The sequence below is a fragment of the Camelus ferus genome, chromosome 1 (assembly GCF_009834535.1).
Source record: "Camelus ferus isolate YT-003-E chromosome 1, BCGSAC_Cfer_1.0, whole genome shotgun sequence".
NCBI lineage: Eukaryota > Metazoa > Chordata > Mammalia > Artiodactyla > Camelidae > Camelus > Camelus ferus.
In genome coordinates, this window is record NC_045696.1 from 44736906 (window position 1) to 44754348 (window position 17443).

At 34.0% G+C, this 17443-nt stretch overlaps 1 protein-coding gene across 2 annotated transcripts in view; it reads left to right on the forward strand.

Annotated features, from left to right (window-relative positions):
* Positions 1-17443, forward strand: part of ALCAM (activated leukocyte cell adhesion molecule) — a 188670-nt gene that overhangs the window by 42596 nt on the left and 128631 nt on the right. The window lies entirely within an intron of this gene.

Sequence of the window (17443 nt, forward strand, 5' to 3'; positions counted from 1 at the left end):
ATTCAGGGGTTTTATGCACAATTTGGTTGTATTTTAAAAGCTAGGAAATGAATGACAAATTAGTAGTAACTTTAATCTGGAGCACTTTTTTTAGGATTGGCGACCTGTGAGCAACTGATTTAGTAAACATTTGTTTATATTCCTCAGATTCTATTTAAAACATATTTTTAGGTGTCAGGCATTATACTATCTACCTTAATAGTAACAGTAAACTTTTGCGGTTAAGAGTTGTTAGCTTTATTTCCAAGATGAAGAAATAGCTACAGAGAGAATTAGCAAATGGTTCTGGTTACACAGTTACTAATCACCACTAACTTTCTAGCTGATTGAATTAAATGTAAGAGGAGAACCTATAAAAAGGAGGAAACAAATTATGGAACTGCTAGAAAAAAAAAGAATAATATCTGAGCTACGTTTCTTTTGAGGTCCATAAAAATTAAGTAATCTTTATGTTGAGTATAACATTGAAAATATCAGATCTCAATGACCACATATTCTATTTGTAATAAACTTTTATCATAAAAGGCCAATAAAATTGGTAACTTCAAGAATTCCTTCTCACTATTTTTAAAATAGAAAAACAAAAAGATCACTTTTAATGATATCTATTATTTTCCTCAGCCTTCTCCATCCTAATGAAAGATCTAGAAGGAGACGGTTTCTGATAGAAAAGTACCACCCCGAAAAAGTGGATTAAGACTTGTCATCCTTAGAAATCCTGGGTTCACAAGTGTGCCCAATCCACGGCATCTATTAGAGCTCCAAAGTGCTCTAGTTGAAAAATTTCCTGAGAGATTTTTGTTTATTCTTGAGTCACAAACTTCATAAGGTTAAAAACATTTTACTCCACTTCTAGGACCTCAGTTTTAAACAGTTTTGGCCTCTCTAGGGTGACAATACTTTAAAACAACTAATAATTCCATGATTTTTCCAGTGGTACCAGTAATGCACTTAGGCAGAAAATTTGTTGACTCTCCTCTGTTTACCTAAATTAGTGCACTTTGTGGACACAGAATTATGAATTAATGCTGCTAAATTTTTGCTTTGCCTCTGGTATATCTTACAGCCTTGGGCAAAATATGTGCTCTTCCAGACCACAAGTGATAAGAGGAGAAAAGAGTGCCTTTCTTCCCTTTATGGGGGCTGTAGCAATCATTTAATGTGTGCAGCATGCTGGATGTGTTCATCATGGTACAGTATTGGATTTCTTTGGTGTATTACGGAGCAGAAATATTGAACAATAAGAGAGAATAGCTTTTCAAACTACCGGTGTTTTAGTCACTGATAATTATTAAATTATGCCAGATGAACTTGTTTTTTTTTTCTGTAGCCACATCCTAAGGAGTCAGTGGGATACAGAGTGTTCGAGTGGGGAAGGCAATAATAGACAGAGCAAATGTACGCATGACTCTAGGGAATGACACATAGTTCAACAACTGAACATACTTTCCAGAAATTATTAGACTCATAACTAACAGTTGTACTAGTTTTGTTTGAAAATATGGTAGCCATCCCATTTTACAACACAGGATATAGGTAAGTCATACAGTTTTACTGTAGTCTTCTAATGTAAGTTTCTCCTGTTAGCAATGAAAGCAACAACTGGCCACTAGTGCATTTTTGAAAAAGCTAGATGAAATGGAAATTTTGTACAAGATCTTCATTTCTATATTATAGGCAGTGAATCAAAATGTCTTTAGAGTAACAATTTTATAGTAATAATTTACTGCAAACATTATATTATATTGCCCTCAGTTCTTTACTATAATATCCTTGGTCCTTTACTAAATCCACCTTCTCCCCAATATTCAATAAAAATATGGGATGTGCTTTTTTTGGGGGTCTATGGAAAAAACAAGTATTCCTGCAAGTAACTGTTAGCACTGTCTATGGAGTCTCATTTGTACACAGATTCCTTCAGAGGAGGACAAACAGAGGTAACAATTTAATAAAGACATTGGGCTGAATCAGTTATCCTAGGATTTCAATAGTAAATAATTTTTTTAACTGTGGGCATTTTTAACATCTTTTCTTTCAGGAAAAAAAAAAAAGCAATATACAATCAGGTATTCTTAAGTTCTGTACTAATTCTAATTATCTGCCAGGACTATGTTTGTTACTCTAATGACTAAGATTTGTATTAGTTCAGTATTAGCCAAATTACTTTAGTCAATAACACAGTATTTTCACACATTTAACTAGAAAATTATATACACACATGTCATTTTATTCTATAAATTAATGCTGTTCTAACTCCGTAATATAAAGAAAAAGCCCCTTAGTATTTAAAGTCTAAAGCAATCAACACTTTAATAAACCTTGATCCTGTAGTTAAGAGTTCATGCACTTTTCATAGAGGGAAAATAGAGCTTGTAAGGGTCTAATTATATATACAGTAACTTTGATTCATGGAACTATTTTATCTTGAGTCAGATAAGCTACCCTTATTTGAATAGTTTGGGGAAAATTCAACTAGTATTTTTTAAAGAAATCTATTTTTATTAAAATTTCAGATTATTCATTTACTAATATTTTGGGTGACTATACCAGGTCTCTATTCTAGATACATATTTTTTTAGTAGTTAAGAGTGCCAGCTCAGAAGCCACACACTATTTACTAGAAAATTGCTCTAGCTTTCCATGCCACAATTTCCTCATGTATGAGAAACAGTATCTTATCTACATCATAGAGTTATTGTATTAAATGCATAAATACATGTAAAAGGTATAGAATGGGACCTGGGCCACACTATGCTCTCAATCAATTATGTATGTGTGTGTATATATATATCTCCACATACATGTATATATGTACTCATTATTAGCTATTATTACCTCAGTCAATCCTCACAAAAGCCTATTGAGTAGTTATTCCCATTTTATAAGGAGCCAGCTATCCTAAATAATCTAGTCAGCTATCAGAATTTATATTAATACTTAGAATTTTTTTAATTCAAAAATTATGTTATTTTTACTGTTCTGAGGATGAAGGGAGCATTTCAGAGCAAAAGCATGTTGGTATAGGACTGGGAAGTTTTATGTTGTTATACTGAAGAATTATCTTTGCTTGATTTCAGAGTTGTGGGTAAATAATATTAAATAGCTGTATGCCTGTTTTGAGTATATCTTAAAACAGAGACATTCTAATTTGGGATTTTTAAGGTAGGAATTTAAAGGCTTTGATAACATTTGGATATGTCTAAAGGTGACAGAAAAAGGCAAATTTCTTTGGAAAAGGACAAGATTAGCAGGAGAAGTGAGGATGACTTTACAGGAATCATGGTGTGAAGTTCCAGCCAGACTAAAATGGCATTGAAACAATGAAATCATGTTCAGAACACCATAGACAATTCAAAGAAACAAATGCTTTGTTGATAGACTGACTATGATAAGTGAAGAAGAGGAAAAAGTAACTTGCTTTCTAATATGGGAGTCTGGCTTTATTGACTTAGAATGAGCAAATCAAAAGTGAGCACCTGCTATGTGTCTGCCATTATGTTCAGTACTATGAAGTAAGCAGTAGAACTAGAACTTGAACTCTGGGGTGTTTCACATGATCTTTACTCTTGGTTTCATTATTCTGCCTCCAAGCTGTGGGTGGCAGCATGTTCAGCTATGTTGAGTCCCATTCTAAAGACGGAGAGAATGAGGCTCAAAGATGCCTTAAATTATTTAAATCATAAATAGAGGAATCAGTGCTAAAATTCAGAACATTTGCAGTCTTGTTCTGTGCTTCATGATTGTTAAATACTTCTATAATTGTTTCAATGTAAGGGCTAATCTCTCTGAAAAATTACTTTCTTGCTTGAGTTCAGGCTGTGCTCTGTTTGGTGACACAGTGGCTCTATTTGCCTTTTTTTTTTTTTTTTTTTTTTTTTGGTGTACAATATCTAGCTAGGCTTGAGGAGAGCAGGGAAGCCAGAATTTTCTTCTCTCTCAAGAGAGAAGTGGACCCTCTCAAGCCGTCAGAGGAAGAGCCTCCATTAGAGGAATCTTGTGTTTTTAGTGCCTCTGCTGAACACTTTTGATTCTAGAGAGATGATTTTTGTTCTCTAGTGATGATTCAAAGAATAATTTATGGTAAAAATTAAATAGATTATACTGTAAAAATCAAATAGATTACACAGTAAAAAAATCATGTAATTACTCTTGTAAAACCACAGATGAAAGCAAGCACAGAAAATTATAGTGTAAAGTTTTTAATTAGCTTCTGATTAGCTATAAGCTTATGTTTTAAATGTAGCATCCAATACCTTATAATAACGAGACATAAATTAAATAGCCACTGGTATGTACATGGTATAAAGATTAATACTACAACTACTAGGCATTTTTGCTGACATCGTTTTGAATGTTTTTACTGTAAAGGGGGGTGGGCCCTGTAGAGTTGGAGTATCATCACATGGTTATTGGAATAGCAAAATATTCTTTCAGAATGTGGGCAGTAGTCTTTACCTAGTTGCTATGTGGTTGTGATGTGTTCATCTCTTAGAAAATGAGACATCTCCCTTTCAAAAATGAGATCCTTGGAAGATTGCACTTATTTATTTTCATAGGAGATCTATTCCTCCAGTAGAAGGAAATGCTAGCCTTAGGATCATAGCAAAACTAAGCTCTATTTTGCTATTTTTGTAGGAGCCATCTTGCTCATTTTAGGTTATACTCTTGTTCCTCATTTTAGGGTTATATACTGGAAACTTAATTTGAGTGAAAGTTAGGGTATTTTTCAATCTATATTTAGTGACTTTAGCTTGCTAAGTGTCCTTGGGCAAGTCATTTAAATTATCTGGGCCTTGGTTTTCAAATTGGTGAATTACAAGTTTAAATTACATTATCCTTATAGTTGGTGTCAAATCAAAAGAATCATATTTCTATATCCATTCTATTTTTGGAGGTTCTTAGCACCTAAGTTCCTTCAATATTATCTTAGAATTCAAAAATACTTAGAAGTGTTTTTTTTAAAGCAACCCCTCAATATGTTGACATGAAGAAAAACACTCAGTTACTTTCCAGTTATGCAGATTGTTAACTGTTTAAGCAACTAGGGTTCTTCTTAATTAGACTTTGGCTCTCATTGGGCAAAATACCATAAAATTCATAAGCCCACCCAGAATCTAGTAAGATTTAGATTCAATCCCCAGACATCTCTACTGAGACAATGAGGAGTATCTCTATCTTTTTGGTTATTCTTGGATTAATAGAGAATGGAGGAAAGAATGTAACAGCTGGCAAACAAAGTTCAGTAGTGTATACCATCGTGTTTTTGGAAAAGACTTTCCTCAGAGATATAAATGACCTTGGATATGTTAAAGAAGGTCTAGCCAATATAGAATTACTACTCGCTTCAAATGCAAGATGTAAATTAGTGTATAAATGTATTTTTCCTGGATATTATAAATATGGCTAGGATTAACAACAACAGAAAGGAATCACTGGAAAGATTTTTTGTAAACTTATTTTTTTTTAATGTTTCCATTATTGGTTAAATAAAAGTACAGTTTAACAATATAGGTAGTTTTGTATTTATATACAGTGACTGAGATATTTCTCTTACATTTGAATAGTCATTCCTTCCAGAGAGACATGGAGAGTGTGCTGCTTTCCTCAATGCCAGGCATGATTGTCCTGTTCTAGAAGTGATCCTTAAGGAGTGGAGAAGAAAGGGAAAAAAAGGAAATCATTTTCTTTTCTTCACCACTGCTCATATTTTCCTAAGAATTGTCCCTAATTCTTCATAATCCCTTGCACAGTATACGGAAATGGAGGGGAAGCAAACACAGGAGGGCTAGAACACGTGGAGGGAGGGGCGCTGGGGTAACTAGGAGAGTAGTGCAGCTGGTCCGGGTAATCTTCCTCACTCCTCCACCAGAGGACTTCCGTTGGCCGTACTCCTGCTTCTGATGAGCTTCAGCTGCCCTTCCTGCTAGTGTGTCTGTCTTTCATCTGTAATAAAGAGGTAGAGGAGAAGAGAGATGAAGAGCTGGGAGATAGAGAAAAAGAAGAGATGGGATGCAGGGAGAAGGGCAAACTCTGATTTAGATTGCCTTAAAACTTCCATTGCTGCCATTTCTTTCCCTCTGTCCCCACTGTTTTATCATCGTAGACTGACGATTGACTTTAAGTGGTGATGGAAAGAGGAACCTGGAGACAGGAAAACTGTAGTCCCCTTCAGTATCCACCATTCTTCATCTACTTCCCTGTCTAGTCTGACATCTTACTTAGAGCAAAGACTCTTAACCCCTGAGCTTCTAGGGGTGAGGGGTGAGGGTGTCCTTAAATGAGCTTCACAATGTTGTTTACTCCATGAAATTATGGCAAAGTTTAGAGTGTCTTTGAGGGTTTGGCTGGAGAGAGTACATAGGATTGACTAGGTATTTAGAAATAGCCAGGACTTCATTTTGGCTCCGCATAACCTAACCCACGTGTGCTTTTAAACTCTATTCCTTGGCTTCTCCTCTCCAATTCTTCATGATTTCTTACTTTGCTTCTACGGACTCTCCCATAAACCTGACCACAATGCGAAAAGTTCTTTGCATTGGAAAATGCCTACAAATGATAAAGAAGTTGCCAGACAAAGCATTTTAAGATTAGAGAGAACCTATCATAGTTTATTGAAATAAAATAAAAGGTAAATCAAAGGCTGGATTGGTATAAAATATATTTTATCTCCCTGCCCCCTACACAAAAGAATTTTGAAAAAGAGAAAAATATTTTTAAATCCTTCATTTGTATTCCTGAAACATCTGAACGAAATATTTAAATGCCTAGAAAGGCCTGGAGTTGCTGTGTGCTATTAGAATCACATGACTCACGTCCTTTGTAAACTCCCCATGACTGAGTAACTATTGTCAGACCTAGCTTAGAATTAGAAGCTTATGTTTTTTGACCAACAAATTTGCCAGGGTTAAAAGGCCCTTTTGACAGAATGTTCCACTTAAGGTTCAATGAACCTAGAAACAATAAAATCTAGAAAAAAAAATGAGGACATTAAGAATATTTTTCTTTCTCTTAAATTAAACCCTTATATTCTTGAACTGCTTCCTTTTCTTGATTGGAAAGAAAAAAAACCTTTCTAAAGGTTCTTCTTTCCAAAATATTGTGATATCCATGTTTTCTGGCACTGGAACAGATCAGTTGAGTACTCTCTACATATTTTTAAAATACTACATATAATGCCTATATTATAAATACTAGGAATATATATATATAAACACTATGTTAAATTTCGTGCTAATCTTGTTAATGTAGGAATTAGACATTGGGCAAAGTGCAAGGAGTAGACATTACAGTCCTGACTCCAATAAATATTTCAGAATCGCTACTTTTAAAAGGTAATTCATGAAACACGTCATCTACATATCTCTTAATAATTCCACTGCTATTAGTCTCTCTCGTGTAGACGTGGTAGTTGGAGTGTAGACCATTATACAAAGCAAAGGTGGATTAATACTACTAGTGTCTGAAACAGTTAACCAAAAATGTTTATTAAAACTAGAAAGTGTGGCTGAGAGGGCATGGAAAACAACAAGCCGGTGCCACAGTGTGCTGGAGTTGGTCTCAAGATGGAAATTGTCATAAACAGGCCCTGAAGAGAAGAAGAAACTAATCTTGAATCTTTATAATTTAGTGACCTAACATTTCTTCATTTATCCTCAATATAACCTTCATACTGGACTGAAAAGAAACATTCTCCATGAATTTATGTTGATGTTCTTATTTACAGAAAAAATTATCCAACGTAATATGCTTCCAGTGTAACCTACGGTTGGAATCTGTAATCTGTGCTTCCATATCATGCCCACTTCAGATGATAAACATTAAACCAATATCTTAAATTGCTTCACACTTTAATTTTATCTGTAAAAAATCTATTTGGCTGTTTAACACTTAACATAGGTCTCAGCCATCCCTTCCACCACCCTTCTCTTGGTTGCCACGTCAGTAGACAGAGAGAATAAAAGCATCTGCCTGAAGCAAATACGCTGCGGTTCACTGTCAGAGATTCCCAAGAAACCAAACACAAAAGGAATAAAAATGAGAGGCATGTTTTATTAAATGTCTTCTACACCTGCTTCCTTTATCTTTTAGACCTGTTTACCAAAGCCCATTGGATAGCCTTCATTTTTTTTTTAAAGCCACCAGATATATGAGCTAGTGGTTATTTTTGTCACTGCACTGAACATTTGTCTCGTAACATTAAAATATTAAGGGTAATGGCCTAGTATTAAAAAATAATAATGTTCCATACATGTAGGGGATCTCCATGAAAGCTTTTCAGCTGAAAAAAAAGGTTATAGTTGCTAAGCAGACTGGTTATTTATTAAGCTAGTATTGTAAATAAAAAGAATATTTAAACAGCTGGTATCTCAGTGATCCTACCATTAATCTTCTCCAGAAAGGGTGTAACAAGAAGTGATATTTGACAGTAATTTTAGAAAATGATAATGGAAACCAATTGATTATGCAACTTGCGTTTTACTCTCCAAATTATGTTAAAAGAGCATGCAGTCTGCTCATTTAAATTCATTTTAAAATTACAATTATTTTGACCTACAAAATTTATCTTTCAGGATGAGGTATCGGTTTTTTAAATTAGTGATTTGTAGTAAATTAGTAATCTGTTAAAATTCATTTCTTTATAGCACTGTTTGGGAAATTACATTTTTTTCAGATTAAAAAAAATTACGTCTGAAATTTCAATAGAACCTAACTAGGTAATGAAAAATAAAGCAAACAAACCAATAATACATAAACAAAAATGTTGTGTATAACCAGTCAAAACCTTCCATCTGTGCAGTAGAGTAATGCATGATAATTTTTAAAAATACATACTTTATTGCTACATATTTTCATGGACACTATATTTTTAAATAAAAGTTTAATTTTAGAATGTTTTTGGGTTTATAGAAAAGTTTTGAACATAGTACAGAGTTCCATACCCAGTTTCCTCCATTATTAACATCTTACTAATATATTTGTTACAGTTAGTGAACCAATAATAATTACATAATTATGAATTGAAGTTCATACTTTATTTAGAATTTCTTAGTTTTTAGCCTAATCTTATTAGAATGCCACCCTAAATTCAGTCATCATGCCACTGTAAGGTCTTCTTGACTATGACAGTCACTCAAATCATCCCCCTCCTTTTTTATTGACAGTTTTGAGAAGTACCGGTCAGTATTTAGTAGAATATTGCTTTATTGGGATTTGTTTAGTGTTTTTCTTATGATGATATTGGGATTGGGGGTGTATTAGGTTTGTGGGAGGAAAACCGCAGAGGTAAAATGCAGTTCTTACCACATCATATCAAAGTTCCATACTATCAATATGATTAACAACTACTGTTGTTAACTTTGAACACTGGCTGAGTTGGTGTTTGTCAGGTTTCTGCGTGGTCAAGTTACTCTTTTCCCCTCTTTTCATGATATCCTTCTTGGAAGGAAGTTACTATGTACAGCCCACACTAAGAAGTGGGTACTTACACTCTACTTCCTTAAGGGTGAAATCTCTACCTAAATTATCTGGAATTATTCTACATGGGACATTTATCTATTCTCCCTTAAATTTATTTAATCATTTATATCAGTATGGACTCGTAGATATTTATTTTATGCTTTCAATTATATTCCATTACTACTTTGCTTATTTTATTGCTGTAACGGTTCCAGACATAACTTTTGAACTATTTCTTTATATTTGGAATTCTTAGCACAGTGCCAGAAACATAGTAGATGCTCAATAAATGGTAACTTAATGCGAAACTAAATGTAGAAATATGCACATGGTCTGTTTCCTAATTAAGAAATGGAAAATGTACTTTATTAAGATGAACTTAATCCTTAAATTAAGTTCCTCACTTACACCCTTAGGAAGAAAAATAAAATTGAGAGGAGACACAGTATATAACTTAGATTTTGCCACAGTAATATAGCATTATAAACAATCACCAAAACTTAGCAGCAAACACAATAAACATTTATTTAGCTTGTGAGTCGGGGGATCAGCTGATCTGGGATGCGTTTGGCTGATTTGGGCTGAGTTCATGCCTCTGTGTATGTGCAAATGTAAGAGGGTGGGAGAGGGGTGAGGGGGAATCAGCTGGTGCGAGTTATGCCTCAAATGGTATAACTGGGGCAAATTAACTCCAGTCCAACATTGTCTCTCTTCATGAAGCAGGCCAGCTTAAGAATGTTCTTGGCAAGAGTGAGCAGAAATGTGTAAGTCCTTTTCGCAAAATTCTGTTTGCATGATATTTGCAATCATTCCATCAGCCAAAGCAAGGCACAAGGTGGGCCCAAATTTAAGGAGAGGGGAAAGAGTCTGTGTCTCCTTGGTGAGAGGAACTACAAAGTCACACGGCAAACATAGTGTATACAGGACACGGTAAAGAATAGGGCCGTTAAAGCAATCAATCTCCCAGGCATAACTATACAAGAGAAAGTGTCTAAGCTCTCATGGGTGTGTGTTTATTGTTTTTGAAATAAGTTTCCATCCTGTTTTTGTTGTGAATTATGACAGTAAATGGAAGTGCGGTGTTATCATTAACTGTCATATTTCAAAAGCTGTTCTCTCCAAACTGAGGACCAAATCATTTAAAAGTATAAGATAGTAATTTGCTTTTCAATTCTGCACACATCTCGGATTATAATAAAATCTTATTGAACAAAAGCTTTTTAATAGGGGTGTATTTTCAATATGAATGAGAAACTCATGCAGCGAAATTTGAAGTGTAATAATGAACAGATCTGTAAAATGAAAGAGTCAGCTAAGCCTATAAATCTCCTCCATATACATTTATGCCAAAATTAGATGTATGAATAATCTATTCTTAGTGAATATTCAGGAAAGGATAAACTCATATTTCTAAAGAGGTCTCCATGGAAATGTGCTTTCAAATAGAGTTATTGACAATTGCAAAATATACAACTTGCATATTTGTTGTTTTAGGGTTTGTTTAAAAAATAAGCCTTTAAGAATGCATGCATATCAAATCCTAATATTTTTTCTATAGAAAACTGAAATGAAACAAACTGAAATAAATATCTTTTCTTCTCAAAACATTTGAAAATAATGCATGAGATGTAATTAAACATAAACTTTTATGTTTACATCTCATGTTCTAAATACAATCCTGAAAGAGGTGGTTTCTATTACATTTCCCTTAGAAAGCTGCTTATGTTTGAGGCAGCACTTTGTAATAAAAAAGATAAGAATTTCAGATCCAGGAAGATCTGGATTGAAATCCTGATTCTCTCTCTTTTGTTTTTAATCCCTGGGAGCCTCAGTTTCCTTATCCATAAAAAGGAAGTATAGTGTCTATCTCATATGATTTTTAATGAGAATTTAATGCTTTATAAAATGTCAAGCTTAGTACAGTGCTTTACACATAACAAGCTTATTATTAATGTTTTGATATCACTGATACAAACTGTTACATTTATTTAGTATCTTACTTTCCAATACTAAGTTTTAAAAAAGTCTTTCAGTCTCTTGCCAAGGTACATGCATCTGCTATCCTCAGGTTTACATTATCTGCCATATACCAAAACTTTGATTCCAATGTAGGCATGGGAAAATGCATACTAGCAAGAAAATCCTCCTGCAGAATCTGAGCAAAACAAATGACTAGTAGAAACCAGTATGTTATTACAAGTATTTATATATATACTCTCATCCTAATCATTTCCTCTGAAACTTAACAGGAGTATGTACATTAACCAGTTTAATATAATCAATTTGCCTCACTAATATGAACATTGAAAAGATTTTCATATATATATATGTATGTATGTATGTGTGTGCGCACACACACACACACACACACACACAAATTAAGCTGGAGAACTTGGTTCAGAACACGTAGAGCTCTGAGAAATGGCCATAGGAAAGCAAACAGGATTGCAAATATTAAACTTTGGTTTGAATATCACTTGTTCCATCTTCCTGAGACAATGAAAACTCTTGCTTATAGCTGTAATAATCAGGCTACAATGTGAGATACACATCTAAGAACTGTTCTTAGTTTAATTTTTGTGCTATTGCTGGATTTTTTTCATAGGAGATTGTAGTTGATGCCGGGTCTCACTGCCAATGTCAGTTAAGGACAAACAGGCTCAATCAAATAAATTGATGTTCAATGTGCAGTTTTTCAATGAGCAGGCTTCCCCTGGCCCATTGAAACATTCTGGTCTTCCGGCCAAGGAGTTTTTCACTACAAGATTCTGAATATCATATTGCATACACTCCATGAATAAGTTATATCTAAGCCACTGACCCTCCTTTACCTTCTTTGGATGGTGCTAAGGAGAAGTCTTATGTTTCTAAACAGAGCTTGACATTATTTCCATCATGGTAAAAAATGTATGCACACTCCCAGACAAGCTGACACCCTGAAACTGGATTATAAACAGTGTCTTTAAATTTTATGATAGACATATGATGAGCTGATCAGGGTGAATCTATCAGTGAGTCTTTGTCCCACTGCAAAAAAAGTGCTCCTGAGTCTGTTGCCAGGAAGAAGACTGAGTGATTAGTTAAGAGCAATAGAGGTGTTTCTTTGTATTCATATTTCCCTCCCCCAAAGTCACTTACTTCATTGTCCCACCAACAGGGATATGTGGAAGGGTCTTAGTTATAAGACTAACTGGTGTTAAAATACAGGAGTGAGGTGCCCTTGATATTAAAAATTCCTTATGATTCTTCTCAACTTCAAAATCTATTCTCCCCATGAAATGACTTTTTCTTTTAAATTCTTTGGTATTTATGGAATTAGTAATGTGTTGCGTTAACACAAAGCCTTTCATCCGGGAACCTCAAAGCACTTTTTATTTGTCACATACTTTGATTAGTTTCATATGACTATAAATTGCTTTTGTGATTGATACTGAAGTGAGAAAACAGTAAGAAAAACAAAGTATAATTTTGGGAAAACTTTCAAATATGTAAGATTTCATCTTAACCAATTGTCTTAGTTTTCTATAGTTTATGGTAAGTTAGACTAAAATGTGAAAAGTTAGCTTTGGTAAGATCTGATTCATTTAAATTAGATTTTAATTTAAAATGGTTTGTCCTTATTTTGAAAATATAATATGCAGAATAATTTGTCTCAGATTTTGAGTTTCCTTCAGTAAAAATTTCATATCTTAATATATGTAAATGTATTCTACATTGGCCTTTTTATCCTCTTGGGCAATTACTAAAGTAATTCATAGACCTGTTCTTACTGGTAAGTAGGGATAAATTAAATTTGTCAGGACACTAATGTAGCTTTAGATAAATTATATTCCATTGACCTAAAAGATAGCTATTCTCTAGAAATGAAGCTGTTTATTTCTTAATTCTTGTATGAGTTTATATTGGAATTTTGAGAGTGCTAATGAAATCACTCTTAATGAGCTCTTATTTAGTAGAGCACAGTACGAAGTTCTGTCATTCCGCCTAGTGATAATACATGTGTATAGAAACTGTGAACCAGTTTTCTGCATGTGAATAGAATTCTAAGCCTAACTAAATATTTTAAACTCTTGTGTATGTGATTTAAAGCAAGTCTCTGGAAAGAAATTACAATATAAAAATAAGCAAAATCATAGAATGGTTTGCCATGTTAGAGTCTGCCTCTGCTGCCAGGCAGTGATATGACACTGGGCAAATTCCTTAAGTTTCTTCAATTGTAAAATGAGGGCATATATGTTGATTCCTCAAGCTGTCTGAGGCGTCTGGGTGATTTAAGAAATTGTAACTCTTTCTAAAATGTGGATTGTTTTTTCTGTTTTGGAGGCATGATTATGGTTGTTTGCTATTGACCAAAAAAAAAAAAAAGTAGTGATTAATTATCTTACTTCAGTTCTGGAGTCAGAAGTGCTGAAGCAACCAGTGGCAAGTCACAGAAGAAGAAACACACCATCTAGAGAGCTTAACAGAGAAACAGGTGCTTCTCTTTCTCCTTCTGAAATTTAATATGAGTAAATTAAAAGGAGGACACAAACCTTGCTAGATATTTCTAAGAGTACACTATGTGACTGTCACGATTTTCCTCCCATGGTTATTATATGACTCAACATCAGCATGGTGCTATTCATTTCTTCCACATACAAAGTCTTAAGTAATTAATACAGTGGTATTGGAGGATATATTTATTATGACTCTTTCAGTAGCAAGTAGGAATCTATCTCAAACTGAACTTATAAAAGTTGAATTTATTAGGTCACATAATTTCAAAATAATGGGATGGAACTGGCTTCAGGCCTAGAATCCAGAGCTTAGATGATGCCAAAATACACATCTCACCATCTCTTGGCTTGGTTTTCTTTAGTCTTGACTTCATTTGAACAACTTCTTGTCATGATGTGTGTGGGTAGGATAGCCAGTATTATAATTCTTCCACTCAGCAACTTCAGTGTGAAAAGCTTCTCTTTCTTAATAGTTCCAGGAAAAGTTCTTCAGCTGAGTCACTTCGTCTGGTGTGGGCCACATGCCAGCTGAACCAAACATTTGTTTCAATGGGTCGACTGTTCCTATTGGCCAAATTAAGTGGGTGCTAATATCTGGAGCCTGTCAGAGTTGGGGGTGGGAACAATGTCAATTTGCCTGAATTGCATAGGCTAAGATTTGGGACAGAGTGATGATGCAATGACAGTCAGGGTGCTGTTCCCAGAAGCATGATTGATTGCTGGGCTGGCCCATACAATAGATATCCACTCCAGTAAAGAATCAAGAAGGAAGAAAAGTCAGAAAGTAAAGTACCGTTCTTTCAACAACTTTATTTTGAGTGTTTCTATGTGCCCCATACACTTAGGACACAGAAGTGAACATAACAAACAAAAACCTTTATTCTTATCTTATTTCCTCTGGTCAAAGAGACAGAATATGTGTTGACCTCTGGAGAAATACTGTGTCTTGGTCTGTTCAAGCAACTATAACAGAGTATCATAGCCTGGGTGGCTTAAAAACAATAGAAATTTATTACTCACAGTCCTGGAGGCTGGAAAGTCCAAGATAAAGGCACCAGCAGATTCAGTGTCTGATGAGAGCCCATTCCCTCGTTTATACAAATGATCATCTTCTCTTCGTGGTCATCGCATTTTAGAAGGGACAAGGGAACTCTCTGGGGTCTCTTAGGAGGACACTAATTTCATTCATGACTGCTCTACCCTCATGACCTAATCACCTCCCAAAGGCCTCCACTTCTTAATACCATCATATTGGGTTAGGTCTTCAACATATGAATTTGATGGGGACATTAATATAATATACTTTATGATATAGGAACTATTTGGATTCAAGTTTGGTTCAAGACTGAATTTGCATATTAATTCATTTCTAACTTCCATCCACTATAATTTTGAGGACAAGTGGTTTCATTCTCTTAACAACTGATTGTTGCCTATAATAGTTACAGACTTCTGAAAACTTAGTAACAGAATTTTCAAACCTGCAATATGTCATACATTATTGTAATCTTTACTTATTTTTATTGGTAAAAAGATTAATTATTTTTCATATACCCTTTGGGGAGCTAATTAGCTGTTTTTTGGAGAGGTTTTCCCTATTTCTGTACTACTGTTTCCATGATAATAATATGACTTCATGGCAAAGATAAAATTGTTTTTATATTCCTATCCCTTCTACCCCTCAGCCTCCTCAGAGCACATCTTAAGGCAAGGGAAATTTGTAAAGATTATTCCTTAGCATTCTTGATATTACTTGGGAAACTCCTTTTTATAAACTTTCTAAAGGAATAAAACTGTGGTTTGTTTTTTTTTTTAAAGTCCTAGGTGCTTTGTGAAGGAAGTGCTGGCTGGTTCTTACATGTTAAAACATTAGAACACTTCATCCACAACAGTTAATAAAGACGGAAAGTTAAATGCATAATGGCTCTGATTAGTTTAACTGTATTACATGATTCTTTGGTGTTCAGCTGGTAGGGGAATGTGAGTTAGCTATAGTATTTAAGAGACTGCTGTCCTAATTTGCATGTCATATTCCTGGGATGATAGGTTCTTTCTGAATCTGATTTAACACAGTTTTTCCCTCCAAAAGAAGAAAGAAGATGTAAATTAACATGAAAAGCTTTTCTTTTAAAATCTGCCCCAAGATTCATTACCAACGGTATGAACCCCTTTTCAAATTACATATGAATATAAAATACTATACATAAACCTTTGTATACAAATCAGAAGCTGCCTATTTTTACAGTTATAATATGAAGAGATTCCTAAACTCTCACATTTCCTAAGAGGAAAATATATCTTTTTTAATCAATTTTAAATTTAGGCCCATTTAAAATTTAAAAAAGTTGTAGCCTAAACTCAAATCCTGTTTGTAAATACATTATTCTGCACAACAACTCCTTATATAACAAAGTCATCTTTAAGGCATGAATTTGGCCTCTGTTGCCCATTCTTAGCATTTGTTTTCTAAATATTTATTCGTATCTGTCGTATTCTTTAAAAAGAATGTGATCCCTCTTATAATATGAAGCTTAAGAGCCCTATTAATGATCTTTTGCTATTGGGCCTGATGGAGAATCCCTGAATTTCCATAGACTGTATACTGGTTTAAGATTAATTTAACATGCTTACTTTTAATATACTTTTCCTTACTGTTGACATAGTCTGTTTATGCACTATTATGACATTATGAATCAACATTATGAATCTCTAAGGCATTTTATATATGTTTATATTTGATGGATACAAGTAATTTTTAAAATGTTAATCACAAATTTAAGGTTCTTAGAAAATCATGAAAAAATATCTACAATTCAGTTTATTCAGTATCTACTAGGGAAAATTTAAGCTATAAATATTAAGAAATATTTTACTATTAAATAGATACCAAGTTATATGACAATAAATTTTAAGTATTATATAAACATTTCATTAAATATAAAAGACATTTTTATTTTCTCAAAATTCTCATTACTTGGATGTTCTGTCAATCCTTAACAACTTGGCAAGTGTAGACTAATGAGAAAAATGTCAAACTGCTTTTCCTACAATGAACCATTCATGTTATTAATGATACTATATAGAAAACATATATAGAAATAATGTTATATTCCTGACCAGTGTATGTGGAATTGGAATGTTATATGCCAGTTGCAAAATACGTGAAAGTGTTCTTCAGGAAAGGATGAGATGACTGGAGAGTTTTAGACAGTGAGTAAGTAGCCAAAGGTTGAAACAGAGACTACAGCTCTGTGGTTGCTAGTACCTCAGATAACAAGTAAGGGAATTAGGATAAATGGTAGAGGATTTGCACTCAAAGTCAGGAGCCAAAGGATTTTAGAATCATTAACTCAGTGTAAATAGGTCTCAGAGGTTTTATTTAATTATTTAAATTATAAGCGTATGTTGAGTACAAAGTCCTGTAGTGGTGATGATGCAGACTGGATTGGATCCCAGATCTATCACTTACATCATCTTCATGGCTTATGCAA